This window comes from Pteropus vampyrus, unplaced genomic scaffold (assembly GCF_000151845.1).
Source record: "Pteropus vampyrus isolate Shadow unplaced genomic scaffold, Pvam_2.0 Scaffold207, whole genome shotgun sequence".
Taxonomy (NCBI): Eukaryota; Metazoa; Chordata; class Mammalia; order Chiroptera; family Pteropodidae; genus Pteropus; species Pteropus vampyrus.
In genome coordinates, this window is record NW_011888988.1 from 2,551,182 (window position 1) to 2,561,156 (window position 9,975).

At 51.3% G+C, this 9,975-nt stretch overlaps 1 protein-coding gene across 1 annotated transcript in view; it reads right to left on the reverse strand.

Moving 5' to 3' along the window:
- KCNH1 (potassium voltage-gated channel subfamily H member 1) overlaps positions 1-9,975 on the reverse strand; it is a 109,933-nt gene that overhangs the window by 28,104 nt on the left and 71,854 nt on the right. The gene's annotated exons all lie outside the window — the stretch shown is intronic.

The window sequence follows — 9,975 nt, forward strand, 5'->3', positions numbered from 1 at the left end:
CCTGTGAGGGCTACAGTCAAGGTCTTAATTTTCTCTTGCTTCTCCTGACTACAAGGATGGGGCAGGGTGGGGTTCCCCTTCCTTCCTTCTCTCTGCTCAGCCTATCCCTGTCATTCAGAGGCTCTGTGGTTTCTCAAGCTTCCAGGGAACAGACTTCTCAGAGGCCTGTGCAGGGGAGGAGGAGGCAGATTTTCACACCAGTCTGTCTCAGAAATACTCTGTCTTTGGGTGAATCATAGACCAGCTGTGGCCTTGGGTGAAGCAGGGTGATCCACTGCTGGACACTGGGCCCAATGCCGAGCTTTTACCTGCTTCATCTTAGATCTCAACCACAAGCCCATAAAGCTGGAACTATCACTACCCCTTTATCGAAGGTAAAGGACTGTGTCTCAACGAGGTTAAGTCCTTTGCTGATGACTTACTCAGTCAATTAGCCTACAGAACTGTGACCAGGGCCCAAGACAGCTGACACCCAAGCTCTGCCATCAGGGCCGAGATCCCTGAAGATTCCAGAACAAAAGGCTTTGGGAAGAGAAGAGGCTCACACTTCTCTGCTTGGGAAGTTGTCCTGGGAAAGTCTTCAGGGTTGTGGGGAGCTGAGCACCTGGGGCCAGTAGGACTCTCCTGGCAGACCGAACATAAGGGGCAGGGGCAGGACTCAGCTTGCTTTGAGCTTGTCCTGGGCTAAGCACTGAACTCCCTTAAGATAACGAGAAAGTATGACCAATGTCAATTACCCAGACCCAGTGCTGCCTCCTGCACGGGGCTCGGGCTCCAGGCTGGGGGCACTAAGGAGCCAATTCAGCCCTCGAGCATGTCCAGAGGCCTCTTCTGCGGGATTGGGCTCCAGGCTGGGGGCACTAAGGAGCCAATTCAGCCCTCGAGCATGTCCAGAGGCCTCTTCTGCAGCCCTGTAAGGCCCTTTTGCCAAATGCAGACATAGACTGTGTTTATTTCAATCCCAGGTGACTCCTTATTCCTAGGGAGCAAGTGCAATAATTTGTCTCCCAAACTATCCATTCGTACAAAATGCCATGCTGCTTCTACTCACTGCCACGGAGGGAGGAGTGGTACCCTCCTTCTGGCTTGTGGGTCTGTGCTGGGCTCAGGGACCAGCTCCTCCATAAAAGGGCCTGGCCATGCAATCTGCCAAAGGCTGTCTTTTCCAAGGACCTTCTTCTTGCCCCCATCAGTCACATCCCTATGCAAGGCAAGACTGTTTCTGGTAGAGTAGCCCACATCAGCGCATCTGGGAAAGTGACATTTTAATTTTCAGGAAGCAGCTGATGTAGAATTAAGGGGCCTGTGGTGCATATCAAGTGGCTGTATTCCTTCTACCTCCTTTATTCTTTTTTTTTCACATATCACTGCAAGCACGTAGTATAGGGACAGTTTACGGATTGTATTTCTCTCCTTCTTTCCATGTACAGATGGAAGAGGTTGGCCCTAAACCCAATACAGAACAGGAAGGCTGGTTTGTTGGACTGCAGAATGTGGCCTTTGGTTTTTCAACATTTCCCTGACAGAGTTTTTACTCTAGAAGCAAACTTTGGGCTTTTGAGTTGAGCCAGAAGCTGAACATCTGGACAATTTGTCCTTCTCACCCCACGCCTATACTCAGCCCGCAGACATAAGGCAGAGCTGTCGCAGCATTCCTGGTTGTCACGGGGGAGCGGAGCAGGGGGAGCGGGCGCGCTGCAAACGGCCGGCTTGTCTGTCCTGACCACGGCAGCTGCTGCCTCCCACGGCTCACCCTGCGGGAAACCTCCAGGGAGCAAGAAAGGGGCCTGGGGGCTGGAGGGTGCAGAAGGAGGCCTGGGGCTGCCTGCTCTCGCTCCTGGGGAACCGGCATTTGAGCGAGACAGCGGTCCTAAAAGAGGGATAGACAGAACAGAACGAGGTGGAAAGAAAGTGGAAAAGAAAGAGAAGACAGCCTTGCGGAAGAACCTCACATGGAAGGGAGATAAGAAGCAGTGAGAGGGAGGATGAAGCAGGGGGGGCACAGAGGCCACAGAATGGCAGAGAAATGAGCCCTGGGGTGCCCAAACCATGCTAAGAAGAGAGGCCACACCCGCAGCGGGAGCCCCAAAGCATCTGATAGTGATCGTGGCCCCTGGGTGCCTATGCTCTCCTTGTGCATCAGGTGGTCTGAAGTGCTGAGAATACTTTGCATACATTATTTCGGGGAATCTCAGCGACCCCATGGGTAGCTGCTACTGTCATCCCATTACCCATACGAGGAAGCTGAGGCTAAGAGAGCGTACACAACGCGTGAGGGGCCGAGCTCCGGCTTGTCTGAGATGGAAGCCTGCGGGCTGTAGCGCCTGCCTGCCGTCCGGCCTGCAGCCCCCTCCAGGGACCACTGGCAGCTGCTCCTTCCTCCTTGATTCTCACAGAGCAGAAAACAGGGACTCCCCAATTTTATTTGAAAACGGGACTCACTCTCCTGCTTCCCATTCTCACGTAACAGACCCATGTCATAATATAAGCTCCAGTCTCCAGGCCAGATCTCTGCCTGAGCTCTCCGACTCTGCATTTCGAAACTTCTCCTCCCCAAAGTGGGTCTCTCTTTGTGCTATTCTCGAACCGGGCATAAGGAGCACAATGCGCTTCCTGGGGCCGGCCTGTGGGTTAAGATCTAACATATCTATGGCACATGGCACCCCCTAAGGCTCAGTAAATGAAGTTTATGCTCCCTCACACCCTGGATCGAAGGTCTCACCTTCCTCACCCTGCGAATGTGACCCTCATGTGTCACTGATGCAGTGGGAGGGGCAGTCCGGCCCCCAGGCCCAAAGGAGCTGTGTGGGGTGTGACCCGGGCATGGTGTGAACAGGAAGCTGCCCGGACCCAGACTGGCAGAGGAGGACCCTCTGTAATGCGAGTGCAGGAACGGCCAAGCCTGAGCCCCACTCCGCAGAGCGGATGCTTCCAGAAGCTCCCAGAAGCTTCGGTAAGTCTTTGGGGGCAGGAGTGGAGCCCCTCGGGCAGGAGTGGAGCCCCTCAGGCCGGAGTAGGCCGATCCCCAGGCAGCAGGGGAAATCACTCCACATAATCAGAGGAGAAAAGGGCGAATCACTGTCCGATGAGAGAAAGAAGAAGTAGACGCCTATGTCCGATGCCCCACGTTTAACACAATTGTAATCTTTAAAATTTTTTTTTTAATTTAATTTTTCCCCCCTCTTTAATCCACTCCCCCCTTCCACCCCTGTCCTACAGATGTTGCTGTCTCCCCTTTTTTAAGAACTGGATCTCTGAAGGAGGGACACCTCCTCCCATGCATCTGGGGCCTGGTACACCCGGGGTATGGTCTGTGGCTCCACCTGGGGCACGAACCCAGGATTTTCTGCATGTAAAGCAGATGTGCTAACCACTACACCATGGAGCCACCCCTAACCGTTTAATTTTTAAAGAGAACCATTAGAAGACTTCTCTAATTTGAATCCAGAAGGTGTAAAGTAAAGGCAATTAATTAGGCTACATAAAAAAAAAAGCTCCTGCATGATGAAAGACAACATATGCAAATTAAAAGACAAATGAGAAAATGATAAAATGTTTGTGATTTAATTATGACAAAAACTAGCTTTTAGAAATTGATAAGAAAAAACCTCACCATTCCAATATTTAGAAAAAGAATCTGAGAGGTCACAGAAAAGAAAATTTAAGTGACTATTAAGCATATGAAAAAAAGCTGAACCTCATTTATAAGAGAAGTAAAATTTAAACTACACTTTGTGATAAAAAAAAAAAAACCCTACATTTTGTTGATAAGGGTGTGGGGAAACAAGCATTCTCATACAATTCTGAAACGTTTTTTAAACATCTTCGAATATCAGTTTCCACATCTGTAAAATGGAGCAAATAACAGTGCTTACCCGCTCTCCAGGATTATTATGAGGATTAAGTGCATGTAAAGTGCCTGACACGTACATAGTAAACGCCTAGTAAATGCTGCCTGTCAATATTCCTAACACATATTCAATCACGTCATTATGTTTTCCCCCACTGATGCTTCTACCAAAGACAAGAGGAAATGCTGCCTTCCTAACTCGCCTATGAGATCTCTGAGAACAGAGGTCATATCTCATATTTCCGTTTCTTTGACAGGGCCAGGCAGCACGGAGCACATAGCATGTGCTCATTAAATGCCTGATTTAATGATCCATCCTTAGACTAAACCTGTAATCTCGGGCTTGTGCTCTTAGTTTCTCATTTTGCTGTGACAGTCTAGCCCCAAAAGAGTAGGGCGTAGGCCAGCAGTCCGGGTGCCAGGCAGGGGGGTGCGTGTTCAGCGACGGTGCTCCAGGGCTGAAGTGCAGAGTGTACCCCATCATCAGACAGCCCTAGGAGAGACTGCCATCACTTTGGGATTGACAGTCATGGACAACCCAGCTGTCAGCATAAAGAAGCAACACCTGAGCAGGGAGAAGTGCCCTGGACCAAAGCAGACACCACAACTTGGTCTCCCTAGGTAAAAGCGGGGGCGGGGGGGATTTTTTGGTGCCACCTGAGAACTCGTCTCAATGGCAGGGGCCCTTCTTGTCCCCTGCTGGGAAGTCTAAGGGAAGGGAGGGGTGGAGCAGCACAACATCTCAGTAGGAGCGTTCTTGACTTCCTGGCCATTTCAATGTTTAGGTTATCATCCTCATTTCTAGTAACAATCTCCAAGCCTCAGAGATTAGAGACCCCAGGCGCCAGCACAGCCTTTCCGCCAGACTCACTCCCATTTCTCCTCCTTTGTTTCCAGTAGCCCGGGGCTCCTCTGATAACAAAGGCAGAGGACCCCAGAGAACGCCGTTAGAATCAGAGGGACCTCAAGAGGTCACCTGGTCCAGTCTTGTGTCTTCTAAACCATTCAACGCAAGTGGCTATTACGCCTGGCATGATTAATGATATGGCAACTGACACGTGTCCCCTGTTTGTGGTTGACAGAAAGCTGGCATGCACTCTGTCTCCTTTGGGATTACAGTGGCTCCGCAGTGTATATAGGGCAAGCACTCTCGTTTTATATAGATGAGGAGACAGCCTGAGAGAAGCAAGGTCCTGGGTTCTTCCAACCCTAAATGCTGTTCTCTTTCTCAAAGATCCACAGAGTCAATTCTGTATTTAATTGTCCAATGGTCAATTACGTGCGCACGCACGTGCATGCACGCAAACAAATTTTATCTGCTTTTATTTAAACCCAGTTCTACTTGTTCTTCCTCCACAGACATGGAGATCAGCTGGTCAGTGACCTTTCCTCCTGTACATACTTTGCAACATCAAGGACAGCAAATGACTCACTCAGAAGCCTTCCCTTTGCCAGGCTGCAAACTCAAGCTCTCCTTCCCACCCCGGCCAGCAGGGTTCTGTGGGGTGCAAGTCGGTTGGAGGGGCTTGGTCTGAGACTTCCCAGGCAAGAGTGAGGGTATTCAGAAGGCAGGGAGGTAGCGCAGTGTGTGCTCCGAAAATGGGAATTTATCTTATTTGCATTGAGAATCTTGGAGAAAGCCACAGACTTTATCATCTTCTCCCCGCTCCCCCACCTCCCTGCCAGGCCAGGGTGGGTGTACAGTAGAAAGTGCCTGCCGGAAAGTACCTGAAATAGCCAAGACCTGCAAGCCTCTCCAGGGGAAAGGGATTGTCAGCTCAGGCCCTCAGTAAAATCGCCCTTTCTTCTAAGTCTTCAGATCTGACTCTCCTGCAGTCTGCACAGACTTTCATCTGCTCCAGCACCCGAGGAGCTGACAAAGCAGGCAGAGAAGAATTACAGGCCTCGCAAGTCTCTATTCCCTGGGGATTTAACCTTCGCCTCGAGAAATGCACAAAGGTCTTGGCCCAGGAAGAGAAAATGAACTTCCTGAGGTGTGTGATTTGGGGCTAACCAAGCAGCGTGCATCAGAATGACAGCGACAGAGTCTTGGGAGCTGGAGAGCTGAGTTCTAGTTCCACTTAAGCCAGAGGTGTTCCTGGAGAATCCCAGCCCAGACACAGACCCCATTTGGCTGCAATTTCCATCACACCGCCCCGCAACACACACACAAAGGCTGAAACCAGTTGAGATGATTGCTCCGAAGACATTATACAAAGTGCTCAGAAGACAAATCTCAGGGCTCTCAAGTCTGAGGCCTCATGAGGTCTCCTCTCCTTGGTCATCCTCCCCCTGGGGATCCCCTTGCCCTGGAGTTCTGAGTCAGAGTCCTCCCTGCCCGCACTCACCCCTTTATGAGCAGCCTCCCTCCTTTCTTGCTTCCTCCCTCTCAAGTTATACCGCCGCTCTACCCAGCGTCTGAGCCTCCCGGTTCCGGTTCCAGTCTACTCCTCCGCCACGCCACCCCTAAACGATGCACCCCCAACCGTAATCAGTGGCGGCATTACTGAATGCTTCCTAAGAGCTGGGTGGCGTGCCATTTACTCTTTGCATATTGTATTTTATTTAATCCTTATAACAACCCTAAGGTAGGTACCATCACTAGCCCCATTTTACAGATGAAGAAGCTGAGACTTGGAGTGGTGTAACCGAAATCAGATCCAGAGAGTTGGAGTCCAGATTCCGTTGTTTTGCCAATTAATCTGACTCATTGTCACTATTTTCATTCATTCTGAAATCTCCCCTTTTCCACGAAGCCTTCTGAGGCAAACAGTAGGAGGGGAACTGTCTCTTCCAGACTCACTCAGTCTTTACCGCCATCAGCTGCACAAATTCGGACCCCAGCCCTCATTTCCGGAGGGCGGGCCGTCACCCCTTCCCCATCCACAGTCATTGGTGTGCTTCGGGAATATATTCGTATTTGTAGCAGCAAAATGCAAGGTGAAGAGTAAAATAGACCACAAAATAAGCAAAGCATTTGAAATTCAAATAAAAATGGCCTCTGCTTCAGCCACTCTTTGGGAAGAGGTGAGCCATGGCTGATCACTGAGACTGTAGGTGACAGATGCCTAACGATTTCACTAGAGCCACAAACAGTTAGGCTGGAAAGGACCTCACACATCACTCTGTATAACTTCTCTGTGTTACAGACGAGAAAACTGAGGCCCAGGAGGGGTAGGGACGTTCTTCAGGCCTCACAGCCAGGAAATGGCAGCCCGGACTGGGAATCTGCCAGCTCTTCTGCATCCCAGACCTTGCCACTTGTCAAGTAGCTGGTAGGCAATAAAAGCACTAACTGGCAGAGTGGCCAATTCTCAGCACCCCACCCGGGTAGATACTATTATTTTCATTTCGCCAGTGAGAAAATTGAGGCTCAAGGCCATGTCAGCGCCCAGCGGAAGAGGCCCCTGGTTGTTATTTTCTACTTTTCCTCTCTCACCTCACATTTGACAAACATGTACTGAACCCACGTTATGTCGGGCACCCCTGAAAGAGCAAGCGTAGTCCTTACTCTCTGGGAATTTATGGTCCAGAAAAACAATAGGTTTGGGGGCAGGGGGTGAAATATGTGCCGGGACAGGTAACGAAGGCGCCGAGGCCGCTTTCCATAGACATGGTGCTTGGCCAACATCTGTGAGGAGTCTGGTAGGCGTGGGCAGGGGCAGCCATGCCCGGAAGGGGTGGAGGGGTGCCAGGTCATCAGTGGCTGGGCAAGGCTCCCCACCACTGCTCTGAAGTGAGGTGTCTGTCTCTATGCCCTCAGCACTGAGAAGCAAAGGACCTCTGCCAGGCGCACAGAGAATCTGCCTGTAATAAGGCAGGCAGGCATTTAACTGGCCTGACCCAGACTCTGCTCCCAGAGAGAGCTATTTGCATCAGGATCTGTTCAAGGACAAGGACAGCACAAGCAATTACTGGCAGTAAAACCCAAGCCCGGCTCTGCTCCACTCCCCCATGCTGTTTTTTATATAGTCAATAACGTGGCTGCCCGACCCGTGTTCTCGGCAGCAGAGCTTAGGTGTGTGTTCAGCCGGGAAGCCTGCAGGCCACGCAGGAGGATAATTGACCTTCGTCACCACGCTGCTGGTGTAAGGTCCCAGCCAGGGGCAGGACATGGGCTCCAGATGTGGCCTGTCTGCAGGAGCGTGTTCTAAGGAGCCTGAGAGCTAACAAAGATGAGACTCGTAGAGCTGGGCCATTCCCTCCCCTTTGGAGCCTATAAAAGGGCTATCAGTGTTCTGGTCCTGGGGACAGAACAAATCTAAGAGCCCTCCTGTTCTCCCTCGAAATGTCAGATGAATCGACTCAGGCAAACGGGCCTCCCATCCACTCTGAAGTGTGCTCGAGCTGCAAGATAGGTGTGATTCAGGTACATGACGAGATGGGACAGGGTAACGCAAACATGGACCCAGTAGCATGCAGCACAGACACATAAACGCAGCAGGACGCATGGAGCATCACGTGTTTGCCACGGCCCCTCGCTGCCTTACTCTCCAGGGAGAGAAGGACTCCACGTGCCTCATGCCCACCCTCCACCCCTACCCCAGAGCCGTTCGTGCTGCCTTCAGACTGGATCGCTCTCCCTTCCCCCATGCCCATTTCCACTCTCTTCAAATCCTCTCTCTTCGGCGAAGGCCCGAGGAGTGCCACTTCTTCCGGGAAGCCTTCCTTGAGCCTCCCGGCCACAGCTGCACAACCCTTTTTTGAACGTTGCAGGATCTCCATTCAGCTCTAATAGTAAACAATAGTAAACCTTTCTGTCCTGAATTAGTCTTATATGTAAATATCCGAGCTCCCCCACATTCATCAGCCCCTCAGAGCAGAATTCCCATCTGATTCATTTCAGCATCTCCCCGCAAGGCTGAGCACAGTGACGGGCACATAAATGGAGCTGAGTAACTATGTCTGGAATGAATGAGCGCAACGTGCTTACACGCACACACGTGCTGTGCACACAAGGGTGGCAGGAAGGCTTTTCCGGTTTCACTCCAGTGGAAGGATTTATGTTTTCAATGAATCATTGAATTGATGTCAAATGGGTGTAATAAGCGATAGCTGGCATTAGCAAAAAGAAAGGTTGTTACCTGAGTGTAAGCTAGATAGTCCCTTCTCAAGACTGAGAAAGTTAGGCATCTGCTCCTTTGGAAGGACGAAAAGTTAGGCAGCTGTGGCCCTGTGGGAAGAGCCAGGACTCTTGAGAGGAGACCGGGGCTGGGAAAGGCTGGGAACAGGCGGGGGGCGGTGGGGGGTGTGCTTCCAAGGTACTGGACACCCCAGCCCACGGAGCTCGCCTGGAGACAGGAGGGCTCTGTATGCACAGCTACCCCTCCAGGCCGGCTCTGTATGCCCAGCTACCAGGAGGTAAGGGGTTTGACTCCTGGGTGCTCCTAGGAGTCTGACACTAGGACCGCACTTACCCTGGAGCAGACAGGAGCAGAGCTGTGCGCCTGCAGTGAGGCTCAGCACAGACGGCTCTGCACCCAGCAGCGCCCGGAGCACGCATCACACGTGAGGACCTGAGAGGTTTCCTCAGCTCACGACAACTGTCACTGTCTAGGAATCTTGAGCCTCTAAAGTGGCTGGATGCTTGATGAAACGGTAAACGTCACCAGATCCTCATTCCATTGTTACAGTTCATATCCAGCTTTCACAGTTACAGTCTCCATGACTTGCTGACCACTCTCGAAGTATAGTCAGCACCTTTCCTTTTGTGGGATTACTAGACCGAACCACGAAAGGGCAAGGACTGCCTCACTCATTCTCACGTGCACTCACCCGTGCAGGCACAAGGACTGAGAACACTGCCCGCCAAAATAAGGAGTGACCTGGACGGAGTGATCTGGACGGGGTCAGGTTAGTTTCTGGGAAGGTTTCCTGCAAGACTAGAACATTTGGTCTTATTGCAACATTCAGATTCCCAATTCCAAAGAGAAAAGTCTCTGTCTGTTACGTAAACAGTCTCCAAACTCCTCCCATCAGAACAATTCTGATTTCCCTGGGACAGGGACGATGGTGGAGGGGGTGTTTGTGTTGGAGCCCCGCAACCAAGGGCAGAGGTAGTGCTCAGCAAGGAGACCCCGTGCTCCTCTTCCTTTACGCATGGGAGAGAAAGGCCTAAATAACTC